The sequence below is a fragment of the Triticum dicoccoides genome, chromosome 6A (genome assembly GCF_002162155.2).
Source record: "Triticum dicoccoides isolate Atlit2015 ecotype Zavitan chromosome 6A, WEW_v2.0, whole genome shotgun sequence".
Classification (NCBI taxonomy): domain Eukaryota; kingdom Viridiplantae; phylum Streptophyta; class Magnoliopsida; order Poales; family Poaceae; genus Triticum; species Triticum dicoccoides.
The window spans coordinates 241,060,620-241,077,305 of NC_041390.1; the positions used below are offsets into that span (position 1 = coordinate 241,060,620).

Genomic DNA, 16,686 nt, shown 5'->3' on the forward strand with positions numbered 1-16,686 from the left:
TTGGCCTACTAGATTGATCTTTCTTGCAATGGGAGAATTGCTTAGCTTTGGGTCCAATCTTACGGTGCTCGATCCCAGTGACAGAAAGGGAACCGACACGTATTGTATTGTTGCCAATGAGGATAAAAAGATGGGGTTTATATCATATTGCATGAGTTTATCCCTCTACATCATGTCATCTTACTTAAAGCATTACTCTGTTCTTATGAACTTAATACTGTAGATGCATGCCGGATAGCGGTCGATGTGTGGAGTAATAGTAGTAGGTGCAGAATCGTTTTGGTCTACTTGTCACGGACGTGATGCCTATATACATGATCATACCTAGATATTCTCATAACTATGTTTAATTTTATCAATTGCTCGGCAGTAATTCGATTACCCACCATAATTTATGCTCTTGAGAGAAGCCACTAGTGAAACCTATGGCCCCCAGGTCTATCTTCCATCATATTAATCTTCCAACACTTAGTTATTTCCTTTGCCGTTTATTTTACTTTTCATATTTATTTCTCTTTATCATAAAAATAGCAAAAATATTATCTTATCATATCTATCAGATCTCACTCTCGTAAGTGACCGTGAAGGGATTGACAACCCCTTTATCGCGTTGGTTGCAAGGTTCTTATTTGTTTGTGTAGGTGCGTGGGACTCGAGCGTGATCTCCTACTGGATTGATACCTTGGTTCTCAAAAACTGAGGGAAATACTTAAGCTACTTTGTTGCATCACCCTTTCCTCTTCAAGGGAAAACCAACGCAGTGCTCAAGAGGTAGCAAGAAGAATTTCTGGCGCCGTTGAAGGGGAGATTCGCGCCAAGTCAAGTCAAGATTTGACTCCTAACAACGAGCCATTTTTGGCACCGTTGGTGGAGTCTATGCACAAGTCAAGACATACCAAGTACCCATCACAAACTCTTATCCCTCGCATTACATTATTTGCCATTTGCCTCTCGTTTTTCTCTCCCCCACTTCACCCTTGCCGTTTTATTCGCCGTCTTTTCCTCTCGCCCTCTCCTTCCGTTCCCCTTCTCTTTTTCTATTTTCCTTTTTGCCTGGTTCTTGTTTGCTTGTGTGTTGGATTGCTTGTTTGTCACGATGGCTCAATATAATACTAAATTGAGTGACTTTACCAATACCAACAACAGTGATTTTCTTAGCACTCCGATTGCTCCTCTTACCGATGCTGAATCTTGTGAAATTAATGCTGCTTTGTTGAATCTTGTCATGAAAGATCAATTCACCGGCATTCCTAGTGAAGATGCCGCTACCCATCTAAATAATTTTGTTGATTTGTGTGATATGCAAAAGAAGAAAGACGTGGACAATGATATCGTTAAATTGAAGCTATTTCCGTTTTCTCTTAGATATCGTTCTAAAGTTTAGTTTTCGTCTTTACCTAAAACTAGTATTGATTCATGGAATAAGTGCAAAGATGATTTTATCTCTAAGTATTTTCCTCCCGATAAAATCATCTCTCTTAGAAATGATATTATGAATTTTAAGCAACTTGATCATGGACATGTTACACAATCTTGGGAGAGGATGAAATTAATGATATGTAAGTGCCCTACACATGGTTTGAATTTATGGATGATTATACAGAATTTTTATGCCGGATTGAATTTTGCTTCTAGAAATCTTTTAGATTCGGCCGCGGGAGGCACTTTTATGGAAATCACTTTAGAAGAAGGTACTAAACTCCTAGATAATATTATGGTTAATTATTCTCAATGGCACACCGAAAGATCTACTAGTAAAAAAGTGCATGTGATAGAAGAAATTAATGTTTTGAGTGGAAAGATGGATGAACTTATGAAATTATTTGCTAATAAGAGTGCTCCAACTAATCCTAATGATATGCCTTTGTCTACCTTGATTGATAATAATAATGAATCTATGGATGTGAATTTTGTTGGTAGGAACAATTTTGGTAACAACGCGTATAGAGGTAATTTTAATATTAGGCCGTTTCCTAGTAATTCCTACAACAATTCTTATGGAAATTTTAATAATATGCCCTCTGAATTTGAGACTAGTGTTAAGGAGTTTATGAGTTCGCAAAAGAATTTCAATGCTTTGCTTGAAGAAAAATTGCTTAAGGTTGATGAATTGGCTAGGAACGTTGATAGAATTTCTCTTGACATTGATTTTTTGAAACTTAGATCTATTCCACCTAAGCATGATATCAATTAGTCTCTCAAAGCCATGAGAGTTTCCATTGATGAGTGCAAAGAAAGAACCACTAGGATGCGTGCTAAGAAAGATTGCTTTGTGAAAGCGTGTTCTTCTAGTTTTCATGATAATAAGGATGAAGATCTAAAAGTTATTGATGTGTCCCCTATTAAATCTTTGTTTTGTAATATTAATCTTGATAATGATGGGACTGAAGATGAGTCACCTTTACCTAGAAGACTTTCCAAAAAGTCTGAGTTTTTAGATCTTGATGCAAAAATTGATAAAAGTGGGATTGAAGAGTTCAAAACTTTAAATAGCAATGAACCCACTATCTTGGATTTCAAGGAATTTAATTATGATAATTTCTCTTTGATAGATTTTATTTCCTTGTTGCAATCCGTGCTAAATTACCCTCATGCTTGTAGTCAAAATAAAGCTTTTACTAAACATATCGTTGATGCTTTGATGCAATCTTATAAAGAAAAACTTGAGTTGGAAGTTTCTGTCCCTAGAAAACTTTATGACGAGTGGGAACCTACAATAAAAATTAAAATTAAAGATCATGAGTGTTATGCTTTTGTGCGATTTGGGTGCTAGTGTTTCCACGACTCCAAAAACTTTGTGTGATTTGCTAGGTTTCTGTGATTTTGATGATTGTTTTTTAAACTTGCACCTTGTGAATTCCACTACTAAGAAACCTATGGGAAGAATTAATGATGTTCTTATTGTTGCAAATAGGAACTATGTGCCTATAGATTTCATTGTTCTTGATATAGATTGCAATCCTTCATGTCCTATTATTTTTGGTAGACCTTTCCTTAGAACGATTGGTGCAATTATTGATATGAAGGAAGGGAATATTAAATTCCAATTTCCATTAAATAAAGGCATGGAACACTTCCCTAGGAAGAAAATTAAATTACCATATGAATCTATTATGAGAGCCACTTATGGATTGCCAACCAAAGATGGCAATACCTAGATCTATCTTCACTTTTATGCCTAGCTAGGGGCGTTAAACGATAGCGCTTGTTGGGAGGCAACCCAATTTTATTTTTATTCCTTGCTTTTTGATCCTATTTAGTAATAAATAATTTATATAGCATCTGTTTTGGTTGTGTTCTTGTGTTTAATTAGTGTTTGTGCCAAGTAGAACCGTTGGAAAGACTTGGCGAAAGTCTTTTTGATCTTGCTGTAAAAAACAGAAACTTTAGCGCTCACGAGAATTGTTGCCATTTTTATTTGGAAAGTTCTATTTAGTTAATTATTTTTTCTGATTATTAATAGATAAATTCCTCACTTCCAGAAATTTATTTTAGAATTTTTGGGGTTCCAGAGTTTGCATTAGCTACAAATTACTACAGACTGTTCTGTTTTTGACAGATTCTGTTTTTCGTGTATTGTTTGCTTATTTTGATGAATCTATGGCTAGTAAAAGAGTTTATAAACCATAGAGAAGTTGGAATACAGTAGGTTTAACACCAATATAAATCAAGAATGAGTTCATTACAGTGGCTTGAAGTGGTGTTTTGTTTTCTTTCGCTAACGGAGCTCATGAGATTTTCTATTTTGAGTTTTGTGTTGTGAAGTTTTCAAGTTTTGGGTAAAGTCTTGATGAATTATGGAACAATGAGTGACAAGGGCCTGAGCTTGGGGATGCCCATGGCACCCCAAGGTAAAATTCAAGGATACCAAAAAGCCTAAGCTTGGGGATGCCCTGGAAGGCATCCCCTCTTTCGTCTTTGTCTATCGGTAACTTTACTTTGAGCTATATTTTTATTCACCACATGATATGTGTTTTGCTTGGAGCGTCTTGTATGATTTGAGTCTTTGCTTTTTGATTTACCACAATCATCCTTTCTATACACACGTTTTGAGAGAGACTCACATGATTTGAAATTTATTAGAATACTCTATGTGCTTCACTTATATCTTTTGAGCTATATAGTTTTTGCTCTAGTGCTTCACTTATATCTTTTGAAGCACTGTGGTGGATTTGTTTTATAGAAACTATTGATATCTCATGCTTATCTTATATTATTTTGAGATTCCTTTAGAACAACATGGAAATTTGCTGTAATATAAAAACTTTCATAGAAGTGCGTTGAATACTTGTGTTGAAGTTTGTGATTCCCGTAGCATGCACGTATGGTGAACCGTTATGTGATGAAGTCGGAGCATGATTTATTTATTGATTGTCTTCCTTATGAGTGGCGGTCGGGGACGAGCAATGGTCTTTTCCTACCAATCTATCCCCCTAGGAGCATGCGCGTAATACTTTGTTTCGATAACTAAGAGATTTTTGCAATAAGTATGTGAGTTGTTTATGACTAATGTTGAGTCCATGGATTATACGCACTCTCACCCTTCCACCATTGCTAGCATCTCTAGTATCGTGCAACTTTTGCCGGTATCTTAAACCCACCATATACCTTCCTCAAAACAGCCACCATACCTACCTATTATGACATTTCCATAGCCATTCCGAGATATATTGCCATGCAACTTTCCACCGTTCCGTTATTATGACACGCTTCATCATTGTCATATTGCTTGCATGATCATGTACTTGACATCGTATTTGTGGCAAATCCACCGTTCATAATTCTTCATACATGTCACTCATGCATCATTGCACATCCCGGTACACCGCCGGAGGTATTCACATAGAGTTATATTTTGTTCTAAGTATCGAGTTGTAATTCTTGAGTTGTAAGTAAATAAAGTGTGATGATCATCATTATTAGAGCATTGTCCCAGTGAGGGAAGGATGATGGAGACTATGATTCCCCCACAAGTCGGGATGAGACTCCGGACGAAAAAAAGGGAGAAAGGCCATAAAAAAGAAGAAGGCCTAAAAATGAGAGGAAAAGAGAGAAGGGACAATGATACTATCCCTTTTCCACACTTGTGCTTCAAAGTAGCACCATGATCTTCATGATAGAGAGTCTCCTATGATATAACTTTCATATACTAGCGTGAATTTTTCATTATAGAACTTGGCTTGTATATTCCAATGATGGGCTTCCTCAAAATGCCCTAGGTCTTCATGAGCAAGCAAGTTGGATGCAAACCCACTTAGTTTCTTTTGTTGAGCTTTCATATACCTATAGCTCTAGTGCATCCGTTGCATGGCAATCCCTACTCACTCACATTGATATCTACTGATGGACATCTCCATAGCCCGTTGATACGCCTAGTTGATGTGAGACTATCTTCTCCTTTTTGTCTTCTCCACAACCACCATCTATTCCACATATAGTGCTATATCCATGGCTCACGCTCATATATTGCATGAAGATTGAAAAAGTTTGAGAACATCAAAAGTACGAAACAATTGCTTGGCTTGTCATCGGGGTTATGCATGATTTAAATATTTTGTGTGGTGAAGATAGAGCATAGCCAGACTATATGATTTTGTAGAGATAACTTTCTTTGGCCATGTTATTTTGAGAAGACATGATTGCTTAGTTAGTATGCTTGAAGTATTATTATTTCTATGTCAATATTAAACTTTTTTCTTGAATCTTTTGGGTCTGAACATTCATGCCACAATAAAGAAAAATTACATTGAAAAATATGTTAGAAAGCATTCCACATCAAAAATTCTTCTTTTATCATTTACCTACTCGAGGACAAGCAGGAAGTAAGCTTGGGGATGCTTGATACGTCTCCAACATATCTATAATTTTTGATTGCTCCATGCTATTATATTATCTATTTTGGATGTTAATGGGCTTTATTTTACACTTTTATATCATTTTTGGGACTAATCTACTAATCGGAGGCCCAGCCCAAATTGCTATTTTTTTGCCTATTGTTTCGAAGAAAAGGAATATCAAACGGAGTCCAAATGGAATGAAACCTTCGGGAACGTGATTTTCTCAACAAACGTGATCCAGGAGACTTGGAGTGGGCGTCAAGAAACGATCAAGGACGGCACGAGGCAGGGGGCGCGCCTACCCCCCCCCCCCGGGCACGCCCTCCACCCTCATGGGCCCCTCGATGCTCCACCGATGTACTTCTTCCTCCTATATATATATCCATGTATCCCCGAACCATCCAGGAGCACCACGAAAACCTAATTCCACCGCCGCAACCTTATGTACCCGAGAGATCCCATCTCGGGGCATTTTCCGGAGCTCTGCCAGAGGGGGCATTGATCACGAAGGGCCTCTACATCAACTCCATGGCCTCTCCGGTGATGTGTGAGTAGTTTACTTCATCCTACGGGTCCATAGTTATTAGCTAGATGGCTTCTTCTCTCTCTTTGGATCTCAATACAAAGTTCTCCTCGATCTTCTTGGGGATCAATTCGATGTAATCTTCTTTTGCGGTGTGTTTGTCGAGATTCGATGAATTGTGGGTTTATGATCCAGTTTATCTATGAACAATATTTGAATCTCCTCCGAATTCTTTTATGTATGATTGGTTTATCTTTGCAAGTCTCTTCGAATTATCAGTTTGGTTTGGCCTACTAGATTGATCTTTCTTGCAATGGGAGAAGTGCTTAGCTTTGGGTTCAATCTTATGGTGCTCGATCCCAGTGACAGAAAGGGAACTGACACGTATTGTATTGTTGCCATCGAGGATAAAAATATGGGATTTATATCATATTGCCTGAGTTTATCCCTCTACATCATGTCATCTTACTTAAAGCATTACTCTGTTCTTATGAACTTAATACTCTAGATGCATGCTAGATAGCGGTCGATGTGTGGAGTAATAGTAGTAGATGCAGAATCATTTCGGTCTACTTATCGCGGACGTGATGCCTATATACATAATCATACCTAGATATTCTCATAACTATGCTCAATTCTATCAATTCCTCGATAGTAATTCGTTTACCCACCATAATACTTATGCTCTTGAGAGAAGCCACTAGTGAAACCTATGGCCCCCGGGTCTATCTTCCGTCATATTAATCTTCCAACACTTAGTTATTTCCTTTGCCGTTTATTTTACTTTGCATCTTTATTTCTCTTTATCATAAAAACACCAAAAATATTATCTTATCATATCTGTCAGATCTCACTCTCGTACGTGACCGTGATGGGATTGACAATCCCTTTATCGCACTGGTTGCGAGGTTCTTATTTGTTTGTGTAGGTGCGTGGGACTCGAGCGTGATCTCCTAATGGTTTGATACATTGGTTCTCAAAAACTGAGGGAAATACTTACACTACTTTGTTGCATCACCCTTTCCTCTTCAAGGGAAAACCAACGCAGTGCTCAAGAGGTAGCAGCGCGCGCCGAGAGGCGGGGCGGAGCTACGGGCGGCGGTGAACGGCGCGTGGGCGCAGGCCGGTTCGGGTCGAATCTGGGCTCGCGGGCCCGCGGCGGCGCGCGGTGGGAGACGGCGGCGGGGCGACGTTGTAGGCCACGATTGGCTCGGGCGGCGCGGCCGGACATGTCCGACACGGGGTGGACACATCCAGCGGCGGGAGGAAGGAGGAGGCTAGGGTTTCGTCCGAAATTTGGACGGGGGAGGCCTTTTTATAGATAGAGGGAGTTAGGAGAGTCCAAATGAGGTGCAGTTTTCGCCCACACGATCATGATCCAACGACGGATAATAAGGAGGGGGTTTAGATGGGCTAGTGGGCTTTTATGAAGGGGTGTTGGGCTGTAAAGAGAGAGGGATTTTGGCGGTTACACGGTTAACCGTTGGGGCATCAAACGACCTTCAGATGGAATGAAATTTGACAGGAAGCCTACCGGTGATGTACCAATGCCACTCGACAAATCTCGGTCCATTCCGAGAACGTTTTTCTCCCGCTCACGAGACGAGATCTGAGAGATGCAACGGACGCATGTGTGAGTGTCGGATTCCGAAACGGACAACGGGGAAAATGACCAGATGCATGAGACGAACACGAATGCAAATGAGATGCACATGATGACATGAGATGAAATGCATGACATGAACAAAATGCAAAACAAGGACAAAACCCAACCATGAAGGATATAACATATAACATTGCTGGAAATGGCAAGAGTTTAAGTTACAATTATGGAATGTTACATCCGAGACATTACATCCTCACACTAAGGACATCTGCCGTGACAAATTCATGATAGTTGACGCCCATCGTGGAACCTACGCACGGTGGTGTTGAGTTTTTGAAGGGGTTTTTTTCAAGGATCGAGAAGCTGACGAACAATTGGATAAAGAAGAATTCAAAGAGATTAGGCTTACGTTGGGTGCGTCGCTGCAAAATCGCTGAGTTGACAAGATGGACAGACAATCCAATGGAAGCCTATATCAATTTTTAAAGCAGTTGCGCGTCGGCGAAACCGACCGGATTTCCATCGAGAAACGCCATGATCCGGCGGAACAGCGTCATGTGTGTTTAGTTAAACAGATCATGAAAAGGTTATTTTCGTACGGCCCGGGGACTTAACATTGCCATCGTTCCCGGCATGTGCGCTTTCTGCAGAATCAACAGGGATTCGCCGAAATAGATGCGTCCAATCCGAAGATAGGCAAAAATCAAGTCTGAAGAGTTGTTTCCAATCAGAATTAGCCGACACGACGGTTCATAGTTTAAGCAAAAATTTCAGAAGTGGCCACTTCCCTCTCATGAAGCAGAGAGTCAACCGGATCTGGTCCGGCTTTGTGCCACCTCCGTCGCCTCTGAAATCGCCCTTTGCAGCTTCGCTTTGGGCTGACCCTCACCTCCACAGCCATGGCTTCGCCTCCGCCTTGGCCTAGCCAGCTTGTACTGACGTTCCACCACAACCGGCTACTTCTGCTCGAAATCGTTCCGAGCTGCCCGGCCTCGAGGCACCTCTACTCCGCCTCCGTGCCTTGTCAGTCTCCGCCGTGAGCCACGCCTCGCCGCTGTGAGCTCGCCGGCGCGACCGCGCCGCCCTCCTCCGCAGCCTCCTAAAGTGCTGCATAGGAGAGCCGCTCCTACTTCAAGTTTGTGAGCCGCTTCAACCTCGCAAAAAGTCGCCGCCTCTGCCTCGTTCTCATCGGACTGGCCCGCTGTCCCGCCGGCCTCGCCATCGAGCACGCGTCCGAGTCACCGCCCGCCTTGAACCTGCTATGAGCCACCGCCGGAGAGTCGCTGGAGTCGCCTGAGCCGCCCGGTTATCCACCGGGTCGTCCCGCATAGGAGAGACGCTATCCGTCTTGGACCGCTGCACGCCCACGCATTAGAGCCACCTCGACGGTTTCATCCCGCTGGAGCAGCTGGCGAGCCGCCATGCGTCGTGAGCTGCCCGGCCTTCACGGCCGTTTCCGCGGTGGCCCGCCTCTGCCGTGGTCATCTTCACGTCCCTGCCTCGAATCAGCCGCTTCACCGTCATCGCGTCCCCGTTTGCTTGGTTCAAGCTGTCGCTTTCCCGCTTTCAGTACCTGTCTATTATGGCTGATGAGCCGCCCTGGTTGCTGACCCACCTTCTCCGCCGCAAGTCGCCTTTGCCGGCTGTCTTTGAGCCGCCTGCCGTTTATGAGCTGCCATCATCAGGGCGTTGCTTCGGGCCGGTCCTGCAGCCTTGCTGCGTGACCTCTCCCCCGCAGTCTCGAGCTGCCTCCACGGTGCCTCCGCCTCGCTCCGCTTCTGCCGTAAGCTGCGGCCGTGGCGTGTGATTATGCGGGGGTGAAGCCCGCGATTTGCACGGCAGACGAGCTGCACTGCACGCTCATGCTGGGCACTGAGTGGCGGTTCGTGCTTTGGAGGCGCCAGAGAGAAACCACCCACCGATGCTACTGTCCGGAATAGACATTAATGTGGTGGGATTCAATCTTTGCTTGTCTTATGTCTACACAAGGGTTTTGATACATGGATTGTTGAGTTGCGTGGTGCAGGCCTTAGCACACGTGGATCAGAACTAGCTACAACTAGCACCAAGTCTGACATGTCCTCCAAGTCAGAACTTGTCACTGATGCCTCATTAACTAGTACTCCTTTGTCCGAAAAATCTTGTCCCAAGCTTGATTCTTAAATGGATGTACTTATAGCACTAACTTGATACTAATACATCCATCTGAGGGACAAACTTTTTCGAATGAAGGGAGTAGTTTTGAGGAGGTTGCAGATAAATTTCTAAGGTTGATGGAGTAGCCACAGACCATCATTATATGATCAAATAAGTCAACCCAGTCAGTGCACTATGAGGATTTTTGGGGAAGGTCCACAAAATGTTTCCCATGGATTATTTGGCTGGCAAGAATGCCCTTCCGCAACCATAGAAGATTGCTAGAGCTGATCATTGGCTATGATTGGGATTTTGACCATTACCTGGAGGAGGGTATCTATAATGATGGATTATATAAAACAGCAGACTGTACCCAAAGATGGAAAATTGCTGCCTATTGGTCATTCTACGTGAGGAGTAAAAACCACAAATTTGTATGGGACTGAAGGGGAACACGCTTTTGCGGTGCCGTTCGTGTGTGGATTTGACCTCTGGAGATTGGAACACAGAGAATTCTCAGACCACCCGATGTTGGAAAACAAAAGAAAAAGGTGGTTGACCCGGCGGACTAGAAAAGCAAGCACTGGTATCCGTGTTCATCCGACAAAAAATACAAAAAAGGGGTTGACCCGGCAGACCGAAGGGGGACATGCTTTTGCGGTGCTGTTAATGTTTTTATCCACAGGGTAAATTGATCCATGTTCATGGCAGACATGACGGGATTTTCTGTTGTCTAAGTACATCAGGATGGTTATTCACTCCAGAGTGGTGTAATACCGCGGGTATGGAGCTCACGACAGCATTATTCTGCACAGATGTTTATCAGTGTTGTGCTGCTCCATGGACAAGCTTAAACCGCCGCCCTTGCGGCCCGATTTACATCAACTCACCGGAACCATGATTGTGATTGACTCGCCTGTCTGCACCGGCTTACAACGCCGCAGCTGACTCATTTGTCTGCTCCCACAGCCGACTCGCCGTGATCGATTTCAGCTTCACCGTAGTGATCATCAACTTCGCGGCGAATAATTTTCGACCTGACATATCAGGACAAGTTGTCTACTGCAAAAGGGACCGTTATGTCCCTGAGTTGTTGAATGACTCATACCAGGTTTATATCATGATCAAGTATGGAGAATCTCAAGACAACTCCTCGAGTTGTCTTAAGACTTGAGGGCTACACAGACATGACTTACCAAATCCTGCCAGCATTAGCAAATTCAAGAACCACGGGTCAATTGGAGGGAAGTAACCCGGTCTCGGGGGCTACTGCTACATGGATGAAAATTTAGAGGCCGTCAGAAAATTTCTGGCTTAAAAAATGCCTCGCAATTTAAAAGTTTCGGCTCAATGGAAGCGTTCCGGGTTATCAGAGAAGATTCCGGTTCAATATCCAGTTCAAGGGAAATCTCTCTCTCACAATGTTTTGAACTCTCAATATCCGGCTCAACATCTAGTTCAGGAGGAATTCATCTCTCGCAAGTTCGAGTTCTAAGAAAAATTAAAGGTTGCTAAAGAGAACTTGTTGCAGTGCGCGGTTCAAACATAGGCATCCTGCCTTATTGGCTTATCACATTATAGGTCATTTGGGGGCTTCCTGCTCACTGAGCATAGCTGTGACTACCCTCTTGATCCAGCTTGCACACCTTGTTACAAATTACATGGTGGGCTTCTTGCTCATTGAGCATAGCTATGACTACCCTTTTGATCCGTCTTATATGCCTTATTGCAAATTACTTGGGGTTTTTTACCCAAATTAAAAGGTTACCAAAGAGAACTTGCTGCAGTGCGCAGTTCAAACATAGGTATCCTGCCTTAATGGCTTATTAAGGGTTACTTGGGGGCTTTCTATTCAATGAACAAAGCTTTGTTTACCCTCGTGATTGACTTGGATGCCAGGTGTATTCACCAAAAATCCGGTTTATCCTGACTTGTATGCTTGCCACTCCGCCCAGGTAATCCTGGAATGACCCGCGGTACTCTTGATAGTCAATATTATAAAGACCCTAAACTTGTCAAAATTAAAATGGCGGTTGGTCATGCGAGGCTCGGCTTAGAGGTTTGAATGAAGGATTAACTTAGTGATTGTGCTACCCATGAAAGCACTTGAAATTTTGGCGTGGCGGCCTATGAAAGCCTTGTTTTTCTGATTTGTTATTTTCTCTGAACATTGTTTGGATTCATATCCTTGTTCCATATTAACATATGGTTTAACACAATTCAGGCCATGTAGGCTTAATCTTTATGACTCATATTTGAGCATATCTAGGGTTTTGATAACCCGTCTTGGCTTTGGACGTTAAGTCACTAGTATATGTTGATTGCGCAATTGGAATTATGCACTTATGAGTACTTGGGTTGTCATCCTCACTCGATGTGGCGATGTAAGCCGACGATTTGAGCCAATGTTCCAGGTATGTTTTTAAATATGCGAGGTTTGATAACCTACCCTGGCTTTGGACGATAAGTCGCCAATATACTTTGGATTGCGCCATTGGAATCGCGCGCTTATTAATATTTGGATTATCACCCTCACTACATATGGTGATGTAAGACGGAAGTATGAGTCAATCCTACAAGTATGTTTTTAATTGTTATATGAATATGCAAGGTTTGATAACCCGCCCTGGCTTTGGACTTTAAGTCGCCAGTATATTTTGACTTTGATGGCCTTAATTCTAGTCTTTTCCATAATTGCATAAGACTATATTTGTTGGAAATATGCCCTACAGGCAATAATAAAATGATTATTATTATATTTCCTTGTTCATGATAATCGTTTATTATCCATGCTAGAATTGTATTGATAGGAAACTCAGATACATGTGTGGATACATAGACAACACCATGTCCCTAGTAAGCCTCTAGTTGACTAGCTCGTTGATCAATAGATGGTTACGGTTCCCTGACCATGGACATTGGATGTCGTTGATAACGGGATCACATCATTAGGAGAATGATGTGATGGACAAGACCCAATCCTAAGCATAGCACTAGATCGTGTAGTTCGTATGCTAAAGCTTTTCTAATGTCAAGTATCATTTCCTTAGAACATGAGATTGTGCAACTCCCGGATACCGTAGGAGTGCTTTGGGTGTGCCAAACGTCACAACGTAACTGGGTGGCTATAAAGGTACTCTACGGGTATCTCCGAAAGTGTCTGTTGGGTTGGCACGAATCGAGACTGGGATTTGTCACTCCGTGTAGACGGAGAGGTATCTCTGGGCCCACTCGGTAGGACATCATCATAATATGCACAATGTGATCAAGGAGTTGATCACGGGATGATGTGTTACGGAACGAGTAAAGAGACTTGCCAGTAACGAGATTGAACAAGGTATCGGGATACCGACGATCGAATCTCGGGCAAGTATCGTACCGATAGACAAAGGGAATTGTATACGGGATTGATTAAGTCCTTGACATCGTGGTTCATCCGATGAGATCATCGTGGAACATGTAGGAGCCAACATGGGTATCCATATCCCGCTGTTGGTTATTGACCGGAGAACGTCTCGGTCATGTCTGCATGTCTCCCGAACCCGTAGGGTCTACACACTTAAGGTTCGATGACGCTAGGGTTATAAAGGAAGCTTGTATGTGGTTACCGAATGTTGTTCGGAGTCCTGGATGAGATCCCGAACGTCACGAGGAGTTCCAGAATGGTCCGGAGGTAAAGATTTATATATAGGAAATCCTGTTTCGGGGTCATCGATATTGTACCGGGACCACCGGAAGGGTCCCGGGGGTCCACCGGGTGGGGCCACCTGCCCCGGGGGGCCACATGGGCTGTGGGAGGTGCGCCTTGGCCTACATGTCCAAGGGCACCAGCCCCAAGCGGCCCATGCGCCTAGGGTTTTAAGGAGGGAAGAGTCACACAAGGAGAAGGCACCTCCTAGGTGCCTTGGGGGGGAGGGAAACCTCCTCTTGGCCGCCTCCCCTTTCCCATCTAGGGCTGCCGCCCCCCCTAGGGGTGGGAACCCTAGAGGGGGCGCACCCTCCTCCCTCTCCCCTATATATAGTGAGGCATAGGGGCTGCTCATAACACGCGATTAGATCTCTCTCGTTGGTGCAGCCCTCCCTCTCCTTCCTCCTCTCCCGCGGTGCTTGGCGAAGCCCTACAGGATAGCCACGCTCCTCCATCAGCACCACGCCGTTGTGCTGCTGTTGGATGGAGTCTTCCTCAACCTCTCCCTCTCTCCTTGCTGGATCAAGGCGTGGGAGACATCGTCGGGCTGTACGTGTGTTGAACGCGGAGGTGCCGTCCGTTTGGCACTAGGATATCCGGTGATTTGGATCACGACGAGTACGACTCCATCAACCCCGTTCTCTTGAACGCTTCCGCTTAGCGATCTACAAGGGTATGTAGATGCACTCTCCTTCCCCTCGTTGCTGGTTTCTCCATAGATAGATCTTGGTGACACGTAGGAATATTTTGAATTTCTGCTACGTTCCCCAACAATATTATGTTTGGGTTGTTACCCGCCCTGGCTTTTGATGATAAGTCGCCAGGGCATATGTTGTTTAAACTTTGTGCATAACAGGCAGATCTATGGCTTACATAAAGGGTTATCAATTCTTGATGTTTACAAAGGCTATAAGCCGCCGGGTTACAAAAATCCTAGAGTACAATGGATGCGCATTAAGTTGCCATCGGCCAAAAGCCGCCGGGTATTTAACTCCGGATTTACTTGTCAACATATAAAGTATTTAAATCTTTAATAGCCAACATGGCTGGATTTTTATTATGATTATCAATAACCAATATTATGATTGAGGTTTTCAAAGCGCTTCAGAGCAATGGCTATTATTTATTTATCCAAGAACACCGGCTCACAACAGAGAGCATTGTTCAAGAAACTGGTAACTGGTAGCTACTCGGCCTGCTTGGGAATAGTGATTAATCGGTGAATCGACCTATTAACTGGATTAATCGTTCGACCATTAATTGATAGATTAAATAGGAACTAGCTAATATATATATCTAATTTTTTACGTATTAGAGCATACTCTCATGCTCTCAGCTATGTAATATACCAAAATATGCTATTGTTTGGTCGAACCCTATCTATTGAGGAGCGAGAAGGGGATCTGAGGGGTTACAAGCCAAAACTTTGGGCTTTGTTTGCTCACAAGTTAATGGTCCATCAGCGATTAATTAGCCTAACAACCGATTAATTTGTCTAATAGGCCAATTAATCGACCTCGCAAGTTAACATGACGAATAGGTGTTATTCGATTCGGCCGCCTTACGAGTAGCGATTAACTGACTCATTAACTGATTAATCGGATGAATTTTTGATCAGTGGCATAGAGCATGGTTCAATATTGAATATGCAAAGGCTTTCAGCAACATCATCTGGACAATGGATATGGTTTTATTTTACAATGGAAGGAATAGTCCCGAGTAGCTGCATGCACATGACCCGGCACTTGGGGGCTACATTATTGAAATCACATTATTGAAATCATGATTATATCAAATATGGAAGTCCCATGTCGCTGCAAGCATGCACCATGACACTTGGGGGCTAATGCAAGGTCATTTTTAACTCGCCTTATTGAAGACCCGACTCATCACATTGTATTGAGCCGGCCCTTGGGGGATACTAATTATTCTTGTCAAAGGTAACATGAAACTTGGGAGCTACATCATATTCTATTATTTTCAATGAAATACATACAAAGTCCCCGCTCATTATTGCATAATGAACCTGCACTTGGGGGCTACACATGTGAAGTGCAAAATATTCAATTTATGACTAGTGGCTTAGATGGACAAACTGGATTTCTCCAAAGTTGTAGCACTTTAAAGCAAGTCTTAAGCGATCACTATGTTCTCTTCTTAAGACTTGGGGGCTACAAGCGATATGCATATCAGGGAGGAACATCTTGAAAGTTCTCAGTTTTTTGCATAAACCAGGTATCATACTCTCAGTTTTTGCCTGGATAACTCAGGAAAGTCAATTACATGACCCGGTGTCAGCAACAATCATCACCCGATATTATCAGCCATAACCCGACAATTTCGAGGATCACAATTTGACAAGGTCTAGCATCTTCAAGCCCGGGTATTCAAAAGTTGGTTGAGCTCCAGAAGGACATCATAAAGTCCAATATTTTTTAAGTCAGAGCATTGAAAGCTTACTCAAATGGATTATTTTTTCACAATATTTTTCTACAAGAAAATTGACTATGAAGCTGGCTTATTGACCTGGACTTTCCAGAAGAAGGAAATGACAAGGACATAAGGATGATCAGGTGCCGGTTCAGAAAAACTTTTAACCTAGAGCACAACCTGTCAAATATGTTCTTGTGTTTATTTTGCAGGATGAGTTTAACATGGATATATCCAAATTAAACCGGGGGCTAATGTCGGGGATATACCCCGCGGTGTAACCCGGCCTGATGTATGACCCAGCTGGAGCTTGGCGACTTACTGGTGACCCGCCCGGACCTGGCGACTCACGGGTAGCCCATCGGAAGCTTTGTGACTCAGTAGTGACCTGGCGGGTAGGTCAGACAGACGACAAAGCCCAAGGCCTAGTAGGTCGGCTCATGTTATGGTAGGTCGGCTTAAGAGG

General features: G+C 43.1%; 1 pseudogene; it reads left to right on the forward strand.

Moving 5' to 3' along the window:
• Positions 1-8,865: 8,865 nt before the first annotated feature.
• Positions 8,866-10,548, forward strand: LOC119315819 (annotated as a pseudogene).
• Positions 10,549-16,686: the final 6,138 nt, after the last annotated feature.